The following is a 16,811-nucleotide window of genomic DNA, read 5'->3' on the forward strand; positions in this document are numbered from 1 at the left end:
TCATCTATGATATTTCAAGATATACTCAAATCTACTTTGGTTTTATTGGTTTCATAAGCAATAAGAGAGCTATGAGCTTCCTTAAGCATCTCATGAGTTTCTTTTAGACCCTCATGAGCCGTCTTTATCTCCACATAGGATTCTTGAAGAGAAATGTGTTTTCTCTTCAATTTCATGAACTTTATTATTTCTTTGCTCATGAAGTTATCAAAACCATTGATTAGCTCAACTAAATCATCATATGAACATTCATCTTCATCACATAATATGTTAGAGTCACCTTTTACCATGAGACAAAAATGCGTGGAGAAGAGTGAAGGTGTCTCCTTGATAGCTATACCGGTAAGACCCTTTTGAGATGGCTTCTCATCATTGGAATCAGAGCTTGAACTTACATCTGAATCTCATTCAACATAACATGCTTGGCCATCTTTCTTTTTCTTATAGTATTTCTTGAATAACTTCTTGCCATCACTCTCCTTCTTCTTCTTGGTATGTGTCGGTGACATGGGAACCAGAGGTCCTCGATTCCGGAGGCCAGGACAGCAGAATACCACGTGGCGCCTTTCCTCGGGGACTATCTCCCCGAGGCCCGAGAAGACCCAGTTCCGGGAGGGGCGCTCGGGGCCATGAACAGTGGTCCCCGAGTACCCGAGTTCCTCAAGGACCCGAGAAGGCAGTTCCAGGAGAGGGCGCTCGGGGCCATAAACAGTGGTCCCCGAGTACCCAAGCTCCCCGAGGACCCGAGAAGGCAGTTCCGGGAGAAGGCGCTTGGGGCCATGAACAGTGGTCCCCGAGTACCTGAGTTCCCCGAGGACCCGAGAAGGCACCGTCCTGAGAGAGGGCGCGCAGGGCCATGAACAGTGGCCCCCGAGCACCCGGAGTTCCCCGGGGACCGAGAAGAGACGTATCCGGGAGAGGGCACTCGGGGTTATGAACAGTAGTCCCCGAGCACCCAGAGTTCCCCGAGGACCTGAGAAGCCCCTTGCCGGTGGACCCCACAAGGGCTCAGCGGTGAGGTGTCAATTGATGAGAGGCTCGATGCTGCATTTAAGAGGGAGCGTGGCCCGTCAATTCCAACAACTCCCCAAGCCTGTTGTCAGCCCCTGCCATCGCCTGGCAGGGAGGCGTGGGGATATTTAATGCGATGGGTCCCATCGCGCGTCATCCTGCGCGGCTTGGAGATATCATCGCTGGGCTCGAGGCATATCACCTGCCGCCCTGCTGTGTTAGGCCTGCTCTGATCGAGCGGGCACGCGGAGTTGCTCGGTGACTACCCGGTGGGCCCCCCCTGCTGCGCCCGCTAAAAGGTGGTGTAATGGGTGACAGGACCGGCCAAGGGCGCATTTTTAACCCCCCGTAACATTAAATTGCAGTCCCATGATGGTTGCTTTCCATTTATGGCTCATGGGGACTCGCGCCCTCCTTTCTGGGCACGCCAAGCCTCACCTGACGGGATAAAAGGGGGGCGCACCTCGAAGAAGAACAGGTCACGACATACGAAGCACGAAGCCCAGTAGAAGCTCAGAGAGATCAGCGCTTGAAGACCGAAGCTCTAGACTTAGACAAAGGTATTCCCAGAGCATTAATAGCATACACACAAGAGTAGGGTATTACACTCCGTGCGGCCCGAACCTGTCTAAAATCCCTCGAGCATTTACTCCCACTAGCAGCCGATCATCCGTCCCGCCTACATCTCACATACTCTCATTAAATCCACGTACGAGGTAGATTCAGAATCATCCCCCCGGCTGAATCTCAAAGGGGGTCCCTCAGGATCCCTGCTTGAGGACTTCATCCTCCGACAGTATGTTTTTCTTCTTTGTTCTTGCAATTTATGGCAATGTGTACATTTTCATCACACTCAAAACATCTTTTCTCTTCGAAGGGATTGGAAGATTCTCCCTTTTTCTATATCCAAGTAACACCCAGTTTTAAAGGAACAAACCGGGCACAACACATGTATGCCAGGATCAAGTTTCATACATACGCTTACATCATTAGTGTATCATTACAATGTCATTATTACAATATCGCTACTCAACTTAATACAAAAGGACCCGAGGGTCTAAACGAAAATATAGCAGAAGTTAAAGAGATCTTCAGCGCCAGCGGGGCTTTCAATCTTCCACGGGCGTCAACCGGGGGCACTCTATCCTAGAACAGCAACTCCAGGTTGAAGTCGTCCTCTTAGAAGGTAGCAGCTTCATTGACGGCTTATGATCAACAAAAGGGGGGAAAAAAAGGGGGCAACAGGTGTGAGTACAAAAATGTACTCCGCAAGTGTAGGAAAAACATGCTATGGGGCTCAAGTCAAGGAAAGGATAGGCACAGATTAACTGCACTAAGCAACTATGGCCTATGACCTCAATATCAGGCATCCTATTTACTAGGTGAAGACACATCTATGACAAAAGGATTGACTCATCGAATTTCATCTGACTACCAGGACTCACCAGGTAATTCTATTACTTGGCTACCCGACCAACCATACCAACCTTGATCCCAACTAATCCTGAAGAAGTCCAAGTTCGCTCTTGTTCGTGAGCACGGCTGATTGACTAGTTTGATACTCTGCAGAGTTTGCACAACTTTCCCCATGAGTCATGATTCCCATGTTGCTTCACACTACCGGGGTGTGGAGTCGGGGTCTCCCTACAAGGCCTTTACAAAGCTCCCATTAACCTGCAGGCACCCATTGAGGTTTCACAGCTAACAGACAATTCCATCGCTGCAGAAGCCCCCTCTTGTGCCACTTAATCATCCAATGGTGCCCACAGAATCAGAGGGGTGGCTAGTTAGTTGGCTAGGCCGTACCCATATAGGTCTCGTGGTTGTGCAGAAATAACTTGGTTACATGTTCAAGAACCGGTCCTTAGGACCCCACACAGGAACAACCACAACCAACTGTGCACTACCGGCACACGTGCATTCCCACACCATCATCAAACAACCTTTCTGTTAGGATCCCTATACCATGTTGCTACAAAATTACCCTTCCCAATTCTTGTTGCATAATCATTAGTCAATATTATCACTTTTTCCAACCACGACTACACTAGCATATTCTACCCATTTTATATAATGACTTAACAGCGATGACAAGGAAAAGTCATTCAAAAACTAGTAAACCCTAACATAGAATTTCAATTTAGACAAGTATGCATTTGAAGGATAAACATCTATGTATGGATCCTAAAATAGGGTGAAATGCTCAAGGACACTTGCCTTCCGTGTAGGGTTGCTCAAAATTCTCGAAAGCTTGATCTTGGAGATTACCGAACTGCTCTCCTCCTAAGCAAAACACCAGAAAAAGCACATAAGGAAAAACTCTAAGAAAAGAACACCAAACAGTACTAAAACTAGGTAAAAACCATATAAAAAGATTATACACATCACTACGTACATTTGGGCGCGAAAATCGCCCAAATCAGAGCTACGAGCAAAAAGTATTGAGCTTTTGAAGTTCCAGGGGCCTAACTGCAAATTTTACTTGATTTTCAGAGAATAAACCGAATTTGATTTTATACTGAAAATTCCATTTATGATGTCATAAATCAAAACCTATTTACTTTCCTATTGAAAAAGCACATGGAAAAGGTTCATGACCCCGTGGACCACGGCCTGAAGGCCTGTCCACGGGTCCACAGTGGACCAAACACAAAAAACAAAGGGGTATCTAATCTCGGCCATCGGTTAGAGATCAGGCAGCAGAGTTTTAAAAGGGGTGGCGGACGGCTCGACTGGACGGTGCTAGCATAGGCAGACGGCGACCGACGGTGGTGGGGTGCCAACGCATCGCCAGAGTAGTGTGAAATCGCGCTACCGGTCACAGATCGCAAAGGGGAACGGTGCGCAATGAAGAGGAGGGCGAGGGGATCGTCACCGAGGGCTTCACAATTGTGGAGGAGGTCCAAGGGCGGCCGACAATGGAGAAGAATGGTAGGCGGTGCTTGGAGCTCGATGGGGGCGGCGTCCGGTGGCGGAGAAGCGCCGAGAAGCGTCGGGAAGCATCGCCCGAGGTCCTGCGACTCCAAAGAAGGAAAGATCGAGGTCAAGGGGGCTCGGCCGTGGAGAATGGCGGCGGCGGGGGAGCTCTCACCTGTGAAGGAGAAGACGATGGCGTCGAGGTCGAATCCGTGCGTGAAAAAGAGGGGGAAGGGGGGGGGGGAGACATTCGGAACCTCACACGGGAGGAGATGGAAGGCTTAAATACCCAAGAGAGAGAGAGATAGAGAAATAGGCGAATTCGAGGGGATTTGGCCGGCGGCCTAAATGGAAATAATGCGGCAGTTTCAGCAATTGAGAGGGGCATTCAAGGGGGAAACAACCGGAATCAAGAGAAGGGAGGGAGAGGATCGCGGCCATGCACTTTAATCGACGATTAATGGCGTGGAAGGGTGGCCATTTTGAATAGGCATGCGATTTGGGGGCAAAAGGCCGGGCAGTGATGGGAGGAAGGGGAAAGCGAGCCATGGCTCGGGCGGGACCCACCTGACGACAAGAGGAGGCAGAAGGGTGCAACTCAACGGGCGCAGCATGCCAGCTCGGGGTGTGGCCCAGTGCGGGGAAAGGGAGAGGCGGCCCATGCGAAAAGAAGAGAGGGGGAGGGAAAGGTGGGCCGGGGAAGGATTCGGCCCGGGAAGCTTTTCCGACTTTTGAATTGCTTTTCTTTTTAGATTTTGCTTCAAATTCAAAAGGGTTTTAAACGAGCAACTTCTAGCGAATTTTTGCAAACTTTTTCTATACATAAAAACCTATTGCAATTACGATGGCATGAATGCATCAACCTTATATAACCTATGTCAATTTAAATTTAGAAATTAATTTCTTCTAAAGAACAAAATTGCAACACCTACTAAATTTCTAACAAAATTTTAAATTACTGCAAAAATTGAATTTTAGGGTGTTACAATCCACCTTGATATCTCTTCTTCTTCATAAATTTCTTGAATCTTCTTACAAAGAGAGCCATTTCTTCATCATCATCACTCTCTTCATGATCATTTTTGTCTTTTGATGCTTGAGCCTTGAATGTAACATTCTTCTTCTTGAAATTCTTACTCATGATCTTCTTATGACTTCTTGAAAAATAGATCTCACAAGCAAAGTCACAATTGTATCATATTTATTAGGCAAAACTCTAAGAAATTTATGAGAGAAATCAACATCATATACATCCATACCAAGCTCCTTGAGCTCATTTATTATGTTGTTTAAACGATTGGATGTCGGCAATACTTTCGTTTGGCAACATAGTAAATTTTTCAAGTTGCCCTTTGTAAATAAAAAGCTTTGCATCCTTAACCGTGGTTGTTCCTTCATGAATTTTCTTTAGCCTTTCCTAAATTTTATGAGTGGTTTCAAGTTTATAAATATGATTAAACTTATTAAGATCTAAAGCACCATAAAGAGCATTATCTCTACCTTCAATGGTAAGATTAGTGGGATCAATAATAACAAAGTCTTTCTCCACTATATCCCATAACTTACCACCCATAGCCTTAAGGTAGACAGTTATTCTAGCCTTCCAATAGGTATAGTTTGACCCCTCAAAGAACGGAGGCTTCCCCACATTGAGATGAGTGTCACTAGCCATAATCCTACTCCGTGATGGTTAAATCCGCTAAAAAATGAGTCCTAGGCTCCGATACCACTTGTAGGATATAGGATACCGAGTAGAGGGGGTGAATAGGCGGTTTTAAAACTAATTGCTTAGCGATCAAGAAAACTTGTGGAAACAAATTAAAGAACACTAGAGGACTATGAAACAACTAATATCTATGTCAAGGTTTGCAATCCTATGGTGACATGCAATAATTTATATTCTAGGAGGACAAATTGTATAAGTTAAATTGCATGAAAGTAAATAGCTCAACAAAAAGGTAAATAGCTCAAGAGATGATACTCGAAGTTTATCCCATGGTATCGATGATTTGTCGATCACCCCTAATCCACGTTGAGGTGAGTTCAAGCTTCTAACCACTTCTATATCAAGTATTCAATTCTCACACGAGAAAGGGCTCACACCAAGCGACTTGATCTTAAGCCGGAATAGAGCAATTAACTACTCAATACCTCGATTCCACTAAAGTAACACTTTGCCGCTCTGGCAAGGCATGTTCAAAACCTCTCACAAACACCATCGTGGCTCGTTCACAATCTTCTTTGAAGGGATCAACGGTGCAATCACCTCCAAACCGTCTAGGAGGTGGCAACCTCCAAGAGTAACAAGTCGATGATGCTTGCTTGAAGGATAACTAGTTCTTCAATGCTTAAACTCTTCAAAGGTATGCACTATATGCTCTCACTCTCTCAAATATGTAACCACTAAGCCAAGGGAGAGAGAGAAGGATGGCAAGTACTCAAATGTACTATGGTGAAGTGCTAGAGACCCCTCTTGAACCAGTCAAACTTCTATTTATAGCCCATCATTGGAAATATAGCTATTGCTATTGATTTGATATCTCTGCGACACTGGCGGTCAGACCGCCAACCGTACAACGGCTACAAAAGCGTGATGTTTACTTTAACACATGTCTGGCGATCAAACTACCCAGTGTCTTGATCAGACCGCGAGCCAGGAATAAAGTACCAAACTTCTTTGTTCCTGGGCAGTCAGTCCGGCTGGCCACGGCGATCAGACCATCTAGCCTTGCTGGTTAGACCAGTTGACCTTGTGGTTCCAAATCCCTCTATTCTGTGGCGATCAGACTGGGCCATCCACACTGTCAGATTGGGGCTAGAAAACTACTCAATATCGATTAGGTTTATTAGTGGTCAGACCGGCGGTCTAATCGCCACAATTCAGAACTTCGAAAGATATTATTTTCTTTGGCTCTTCTCAAACTAAATGTTCTCATCCTATATAAAATACAAGTTTGAGCAATTTAGTAACTTTTGATATCTCAAGTAGACGCACATCAACCCCTCTTTATAGTACGGCACTTATTCTATTACTTCGGTTAATTTTATTTTCTAATCAACTTTGACTGGTAAAAGAAAAATGCTCTATATTTTATACCTTTACCTTGAGCTAGCGATTTGCATATCTTCCACACGTGCTTCTTCTAACTTGGCGACATCTTTGGGACTAATATTTTCATAACTTAACTCAGACATTTTAGTCCACAAATTACATAGTATCATTGATTACCAAAACACGAATTAAGGGCCTAGATACTTCATCAGTCTCCTTGATCATCCGGCACCAAGCCTCCTGCTTGGCCCCGATCATCCCACCGTCGACTGCCAAGTTGCATCCATCACCTGCACACCATAAAACAAGCAAACATGTTTCTCTCACTTCAAAACTATCTGTAGTTTAGGCCAAAACAAAAATCCTCAAATGAAAGAATATCATGTAGAAATTGTGAACACTGAATCTTTCGGTGTGTTCTGCTCCTGAACACTGGACCATCTGTTGAGTTCAACTTCATTTGTGCACAGAAAATTTGTTCTTTGTAAGAAAATCTCCGATGAGATGCTCCAATGATATCATGTTCATCACTGGGTCATCTGGTCAGTTCACATGCATCAGACTCTCATTTACAACCTCTCTACAAGAATTTGTATGGTGAATAGTCTGGTGTGCACAAGGCATAAACATCGGACCATCTGGTGTCTTCATATCCACCTGCCTTGCTTCTGCACCCTCTCTGCAAGAATTAGTTCGGTGACGTTGCTTGCCCTCACCGAACCATCCGGTGCACTATTCTCACTTTTCTTTCTGCGCTGAAATGCTCTAATGCTCCCTTCACCTTAACACCAAACAATCTGATGAGTGCAAAATCTCAAGCATCGGATGATCCGGTGAGATAATTTTTCTTAGATTCACACCAACTCTATTATACTTTCCACAATAGTTAATCATAAACAAAATCATGCATAAACACATTCATGCCAACAAGCTCCACTCAAGACTAATATTATCAATGACTTACTATAACCAAACCAAGGTACATCTTAATCTGATTTCTCATGAAGAGAAGCATACATTCGCGTCAGATCACCAACGATTTTTACAAACCAGTAAGAGCGGATTTATCTGATTCAATCAGAGACTATAATGCTTGGGGGCTTGGGGCCCTAAACACACATGGGCCCACGGGGGTAGGGCATTGCTCGGCAGTGGTAGTTGGTCCAGTCGGAGGCTTGGGATGGGTCATGGGCACTTGCTGTTGTTTGGTTGGGCGCATTGCAAAGTTGTGAGTAAATTAATCTGATATCCTGAACTCCAATTCTAAACCATACATGGCTGCCAATAATCTATGTAGTTTGGGATAAAAATAGGACGGATATTTTTGAGGGACTAAACACTTGTAGAGTAAATATGGGATGTATCATTGGCTATCTAATACTATCCATGTTCGATTTTGACTTCGGAAAAAAAAAACAAAATAGGAGATAAGATAACTTGTATTTAATCGAAGTATATGAATGTTAGGTTTACGAGGAAGCCTATTATAATTTAACTTATGAGCATGCTAATAGATATAAGTAGATAGAAAATATTGAATACTCTTGTTTTCATATCCCAGCAATCATTCCCTTAGTGCTCACTTTAATTGCACCCATATATTGTTTAGTGTATTGTGTATGGATGCAAATAAAGTGAATAATTTTTATCTATTTGACCAATCGAAAGTTTATGGCACTATCTGCTTTGACTCCAACTTTGACAGGATAAATAATTATCTGGTATTATCTATGTCCGACGTTGAATGTGAAAAAAATATAGAATAGAATATAAGAAGCACTATATCTATGTATCCTATCTGATTGCAAATTATTGCAATGAATCAGACCAGACGAAGGTTGCAAGCATATATCAGATATTGGTTCTATGGAAATGGCCGCCAAATCAACAGGTAGATTCCGGTCATTCTTCATCAAATGCTAGATTGCCATAAAGATTACTGTAGTCAGCGACTGGAACATGTCTTCAGCTTCATCAAGGAAGAAATTTCATTGCAGAGGCTGGCACGTGGAACTCCTTTGTTAGTTTAATGTGTTTAGATTTTTACCATGAGGCGTTTTAACTGTTTCCTATGTAATACAACTTTGTAAACATTGGTTTGTTTCTCTTCTTCATTCCTTTTTAAAAAACAAAGATTATTGTTCAGGCTTCTTTTTAGATCTACTATTATGTTGAGTGTTTGAGTGATTGAGCACAAGCACATGAAACACAAAACTAGCCCTATTCATGGTCCGAGTTTGAGGGGTTGAGGTGGGTTTGTGACCCAACCCACGTGTCTACTACATGGGCTAGGTTGGGTTGGTTCCTGACAGTTTCAAAATGGGTCCAATCAGTTGTTGTTCTTTGGTTGGGCCGGTCCGAGTGGTTCCAACAGATTTCACACAGGTTGATTTGCTCTGGGTAAGATCAGGAGCGGCCTGTTGGCCTGCTGCGCGTTCCATTGAGCCTCAGCCTTAGTTACTGTTGTGGACTGTTGGGCTACTATACGTGAAAGATCTTGACTCAAAACACTAATAAGAGTATCTCTTCTGGTACTGCTCCTTGAATCACTTGCTCATGTCCAGTCCAACAATTGGCAATTCGCATCTAATGAGTTGGTCAATGATGTCTGCTTGATAAGGTCAGGATTACAGATATTGAATGATAGTTCTAAAGCAAGCAAGTCTCAGATGATTATGTCATCCATTCAAATGATACATTCCATCATGAAAAGTTTGGATGTGAGGATTATATCTTCTGAAATCAGTAGCATTATCCATGCTTTGGAGCAATGCCAAGATAATTGTATTCCAGATATCTGGAATGCAGCTTTTCAGGCAACTCGGACTGCTAAGCTACTTGTGAGGCAAAAAGAATTTGGAGACCACAAAAAATTAGTCTGTTGGCAAACTATAGCTTAGCAGCAAAATCACTGCATATGCATGATTAATCATCAATTATCTGATAATTCATAGTCTAAATATAAGCAAAAATAACATCATTCAAATCCAAAAAGGGAAAAATACTTCTCATCAAATCAAGAAACTGATCCACCAAAGATTAACTGAGACTCTTTTGTATCTCACTGTCATGTAGCATAAACCCAAAATTTCTTATCATTGCAAATTCTGCAAGGATTTTTGTGGCATGATAAATACTATGCTTCCAACCCAGTGAGATCTATAGCAAAAAAGGGAAAAACATGGGATTTAGTAACAATATCTCATACTTGGATTTTTTAAGACTGTATGGTTTCAGTTTGCATGGTTCAGTTCCTAAGCAATAAAAAAATGAGGCTACAACAAGAAAAAGATAGTTTCGACAGGAAACAATATTATATTAGTGAACATAACATGTTCCTTAAGATTTGCAAGGACTCAATCTTACCACAGTCACTACTTACTCGCCAACTCCCATTGGCCATACATTCACAACTAACACAATAAAATGTAAATTGAACCATTAAGACTATATTGTTTCAGTTTTCAAAATAAATAAAATAATATGGCTTTAGTTAGATCTACTCCCAAACAACATCAACATGGTGGTGAGAAATGAATAATAGAAGGAACATATCAATATGACATTTATGTTGGATGTCTATGCAATCCTTTGACATAATCTTTGCATAAATAGTAATGGAATGTCATTAACAACTTCTACACAAAAAAAGGAGGAACTTCTTACAACTATAAAAAATTGTACCTTCTCCAATTTCCTCGTATGCTTGAACATCTTTAGGAACCTCTCTTATGTTCTCTTTACCTGGAGATCAATGCAACTAGCTTTGCATGAAAATTAAAGCTTCAACCATGTTACACGATAGGCTGCTTCGAAATGGATCAATAATTCGCCCACCTGTGCTAAAAGCAGCCTTTAAAGGAACTGTTAAAGTAGGCGTAGCAAGAACATCTTTGCCAATCTAGATAATATATGATACTTATTCGAGTTCACTTTCCAATAATTTAATATGTCAAACTCCTTAGTTCTCTTCTCACAATTATCAGTTAGATACCTTGACAATTCCGAATCACTTGCTTCACTCGATTATGATCGTAGCTGCAAGTGCTTCATAACACTCTTCAACGCTAAAAAAATGTTTTGCTGTCCCATGTTCCTTCCTTTGCAATTCTTGGCCCTTGAGTGGATCTTTGGGGCATAAGAACCTTAGATGCTTCCATAGAGTGCTCATCCTGTGGATTGATTTATCACAAGCATATGCATGCCCACAATGTGTGCATGTTGTGATAGGTTCTTGACCTCTTACTCATGTATCAAAATGCTTCCAAACATATGATTTCTTTGAACTTGTTCTTTTACTTTTCTTTTGAGCCAGAGATATCCGAGTATGAGAGCTAATTAACTGAATGTCCAGCTATAATAATAACAGATGTAATAAATAGGAGAGCAATACTAAATATGTCGTAGAAAAGATAATTCACCTATACATCATTTGATATATTAGGGGTCACACATCCACTTCTTGCAGCTGATCTCTTTCGCTTCTTTGTTCCAACAACTTATTTTATAGCCCAGTATTGTGAACTTACTTCTTCTAACACCTTCTCAGATTGTAATGTTACCCTATTTGCTACCAATAATCTTTTCTGCATAGCAATCAACCTACTCAATTCCTCAATGCTATATTCTAATGGCATTGAATCCACTATAACCTGGCATAAATAATTGAATGAAGATATATTATGATATGAAAATTGCAACAAGAAAATTATACAAATCTTGCACAAAACAAAATGATATGCTACAAAACAAGTCAGTGGCTATGACTTAAACCTGCTATTATATGAATCATATCCTTCAGGAAATTTTCATTTGGCTCTAAATCCAACTCAAAGCACCAAAGAAATAAGTCAGTATGCATGCTGATTTTATCCTAAAATTATATGCTACAAAATCTCTCCTTTTCAGAAAACTAAGTTTTTTGCAGAGATTAACAACTAACAAACCCAAGAATAGTCAAAACCTCATATCTGAATTGGGGCCTTAATAGTTGATATTAGTCTTTGCAGTGCAGGAGTACATCATTTTTTGTTGTAAGCAACACTTCTTTGTTCCCTGACTTTACTTAATGAATCAAAAACTAGTGAGAAGTTTTTGCAGCATTTAGACTTCTTTCAATGTGATATTTCATGAAACTGTCCAAAGAACACCGTGATGATCCACCTTCCTAAATTGCGCTATGTGAAGCGTCATGTAATTTTGTAGCTCTTCTTCTCATCTCTTGGCTATCATTGTTACCCAAATCCATTAGCTTTGTCATAGAAGCAGATATTGCAGCCCTGCTGATAATACCATCATCCCTTCTCTGCTCCCTAAAGTTGATGCTGGACTTTCATTCATTCACTAATTGATCCCAAGCAATATATAAATGGACTGCCTACTACTACATTACATCTATGTGCAAGATGGAAAATCATTACTAAGTAGTATCAAAGAGTTAAGGATCTACTTTTATTTTCAAGTTGTGCAGAATCGATCGATGAACCAATCATGTCAGTCTTGTTAATCTCACTCAAATCACCACATGTGCGAACCGCCCTCCCATGGAACCACCTATTTTCTTTGCAACCTGATCTTGATTTGAATAGGGTTTAAAGCTAATCTCAAGCTGAAGATCTGAACTATTAGTAAGATAAAATCAAAACCGAAGAGAAAGAAGGAATAGAAGGAGAACTTGTCAAACTTTGAGGGATGAAGGGTGGAGAGAGGCCCTTGGAGGCGTCGGATGTCGATGTCAAGCGTAGCTGTGGTGCACAGTAGCGAGTCCTCATTGTCGTCACTACATGCGAACAAAGAGGCAACAACGTCCCGCAATTTCAGTGTGGCCTCGGCCGTGGCCACCACCTCCGCCTCGAAGGCGCGAGCATAGCTGTGGTGAGACATCGCTGCCGCCATCTCCAGCTTGAAGCCTCATCACCTACTTTTTTATCGAATCATTTGATGCAACTGTTTTCTCTAGATTCAACGGGTTTCGCAAATTCGATCTGCAACCGACTAACAAGTGCATCCGTTACATAGGTTCACAGCTAATCAAACTCAACCCGGAAAAAACTAAATGATGACAATTTCACCTGGAATGGGTTCGAGTGAGTTTTAGTTTCCACGCAACCCATATTGAGGGCTACACAAAACGAGGAAGATCGATATGCTTGTTAACACGACGACATTTGCTCAAACAGAGTAAGTACGGTACCGTGATGTTTGCCGCCGCACAAGCATCTCTACACAGTACTGTTCCGGTACACATAAAGGTACCTGTACCAAACGCTATCCGATACCGTTGCATCAGCGTTCAACAGGTCAGCTGGACTCGCACTTTTGCCCGCAGCCGAGCATGTGTCGGGATCGGAATCCGGCGCGCGTACGCGTGACGCACAGGTGGGCGCTGCCGCTGCCTGCGCCTGGGATTCTGTCCTCGATCGCCTGCTCCCTGCCGATGCCACGCGCGGCGAGGAAATCGAGGAGATCCGCCCATCCATCATCCGTGCCGAGTGCAGGGGGCGTGGACAGCACGCACGTGTGGGCACGGTCGCATGCTTGCTGCAGCGCCACACGCCCTCTGTCCCATCTGCCAGACTGCCACCCCTTTCCCTCTCCCCCTTACACCGGCTGACCGGGCACTGTTTGGATGGATCGGCATCGATTGCGTCGATCCCTCTTTTGACCGGGAGCAAACTTTTTCGCCCATTTTGTCACTACTGCCAAAATTTATCTGGAGATGTCTACAAGTTACTACTGTGCTAGTATACTACTGTTTCTGTGTGAGCTCGTCACTGTAGTCATTGATAGTACTACAGTACACCAGTTGCAGCTAGAGTTGGTAACGAATGCTTCTCCGTCGCTATTCTCGTTTAGGAGCAAGTTTTCTCTCATCTTTCTTCTCATACGAAATTTTGTATGATTAGATATCTAATAAGAATGTAAAATTAAATGATAATTAATTATTTTTATATATTAATTATATATTTATAGTATAAATGATTAATTTGTTAATTTATATAAGGGTAATTAATAAGATGAGTAAAATATTGTAGGTTAGATAAAAATATATGAGTATTTTATTATGTTTCTTACCTAATATAATGTTTGTATATTTATATACTAAACAAACATGTGTATATATATATATATATGTAATATCAGGGATATAGCTGGGAGTGGGAATAGGGAGCACCTTCCCATCCTCATCTCCATATAACTTCGTGAGAATCAAATTTTTCCATACATATCTCCTAATATGGGAATTCTCACGGGTTACCGGGGAACAGAGCTCCATTGTCATCCCTAGTTACAGCTCCATAAGCATCAAGGTCACCATTAATCATCGATGCTATCACATACAGGCATTGACCATGGTTCAAACAAAATTACGGTTGTAGAAAAAAATACATTTAGGTATTCTTGGAGGTGGCTTAGGGGCGAATCTCACAGCTTGACGCTAGCTCCCTGTCAGTGGTTCTCGGTGCGATCGCCGCCGCTAACATCGACCGGCAAAGGCGGCAGCAGCACTAAGCGGTGGTCGTCGCGGTTCCCTCTTCCTCCCTCTCCACTTCTCTTCTTCTTGGCGCTATTCACATCATTATGTTTTGAATCCGACCACCGCTCCGTCGGATCTGCTCGGTTCCTTGATTGGGGAGGCGGATCTGCTAGGCTTCGTCCTGTTCGAGACGGAGGTGTGCGTCAGATACCCGTTTTGCATGTCGCCGGCTGAGTTCCACGAAGGGGTGCATGTGGTTACCCTCTGCACATCATCGTTGGGCCGCTGTATGTGAGGCATTCGAATTTGCTCGACTCTTCGTCGGACGGGATCTGTGTGTGGGCAACCTTCTTGCGCTCTGTAACCGGGTGTGCATCGCCGATGTGGCCCCCTTCGTCGGTTCTTCACGTGGTTTTGTGCGGTTAGGTTCAGTGTGGCCGTGGCGCCCCTGGTGACTGTTGCTCATGCTTCCTGGTGGGCTAGCAACGTGGTAGGCCGGTGGTTCAGTGGTCCGGCGGTGCAACCTAGCGAGCGTGGTGTGCCATTGGCATGGTGTTGTGATTGTAGATCCCTGGCAGCGCGGCTTCGTGCGGAGGTGTGGCTCGTGTCCTTCTAGGGCGGTTGTGGGTGTTCCATCTTGTTGGACCGGCAACAGGGGCCATGCAATGGCCGTTTTGCGCGAGGACCACCTCAACAGGGGCCCTGCAGCGACTGGTTTTTGTTTGGCGGTAGCAGTGCTCTGGTGGTTTGGTGTCGTGGTGCTGCGAGGTGTGCCCATAGGCGCCTGTGGTATGGCGGGTGTCGCAGCTCACGGTGGGGCTTCCCCATGTCGTGGGGGCATGGTTGGCTGTGATATGGTAGAGCTATGGCCCGATGGTGCGATGGCTCCTCTTCTGTTGCTTATGCACTCTCTCAGCTTTCATCAATGCCAGTCCCGGCTCCCCCTCAGCTTTTTGAGGTGGTGCTGGCGACGGTGGGTGCCGGCCTGTTGCCTATGACTAGGGTCGCCTGCATTGCATCATCGGTGGTTGTCGCCCCTTCTTCCATTGCTCTGGCTGGTGTCCAATGGTGGTAACACTGTGCCATTCCTGGCTCCTGGCATTCTCGTTGCTCCTTCCCTTACTCGGCCTCCTCCTCTTCTGCAGGTTAGGCCTTTGGGGAGCTTTGTGACACTAACATGGCCTTGGGATGGTGCGGCTGTAAGGTGGCGGTGATGCATCTAGTGGCGACGGCACCATGCGACTCCTAGCATTTGCATTGCTCCTCCCCTTGTCTGACCTCCTCCTCTTCTGCAAGTTAAGCCCGTGGGGAGCTTCATGACTCTAGGATGGTGCAGTTGTGATGTTGCTGCTTTGGTCATGGCCCTTGTACGGGCTGGCAATGCATGAGGGGCGGGAATTGGGAGCCACTAGTGAAATCTTTGCCTGGTCTTTGGGTAGCATTGATGACAACAACACTCTCAGGTGTCGTTCTCCTCCTTGGAGGCGTTGTTACCTGGTTCAGGCAACTGGATGGACAATGGTAGCGACTCTACGTCGCATCCTCCTTGTAGGCATCGCTCTGGTGGTCTAGTTCTCGTGCCACGGTGGCCGTCAACTTAATGGCGGCTTGGTCTGGTTCAGCATTGACACTGACTATACTTGGCCTAGGAGGAGGCCTATAAGTTTCAGCAAGTTGTGGTCCGTTTATGTGGAACTCAGAGCTGTCGCGCAATGGTGCAAGCTGGGCAACGATGACCTACGTTAGACACCGTTAGTTGGTAGGGTTGTGTTCAGTGGCATGTCAGCCGTTATTGGGTCAACTTTGATCCAAAGTTGTTTAGTTGTTTGGGTTTCTCGCCGGTTTTCTCTCAAATAAACCTTGTAGTTGTAATATTTTTGGGTCCGATATCTTCTATAAATTGAGTCAACTCATTTCTTCTTTAATAAAATCAGCATAGCTCCTGTCATCCTTTTGAAAGAAAAAAAAATACATTTAAAGCTTGAGATTTAAATTTGGTTCCCACCCAGCAGCTCATACAAATGCACAATGTTAGTTCTTTTGGGAAGAAAATTATCCGAAGGACCACATCCCACACGTGACACGTGTCTAGTTATAATCTCAAAGCAATCCTCTTGTAATTTCCCCCTTCCCCTTGCCGCCTTTTCGGTCGTTCTCTGTCTGTCCATCTTGCGTCGCTACGAGCTTGGCCAGGATTTCTGGTATGCGACGACGACAGTCTTCCTCGAGGTGAGAACCGTGTATGATCACACCCAGTGTCTGTAAGGATCTAGGCCTCGTTCAGAAGAAGTGGAAAATTTTCTTGTTCCTACCCAAATTGTGACGTACTTGAAAATTTTGTATGTGAAACTTGCT

This window comes from Phragmites australis, chromosome 3, assembly GCF_958298935.1.
Source record: "Phragmites australis chromosome 3, lpPhrAust1.1, whole genome shotgun sequence".
Lineage (NCBI taxonomy): Eukaryota > Viridiplantae > Streptophyta > Magnoliopsida > Poales > Poaceae > Phragmites > Phragmites australis.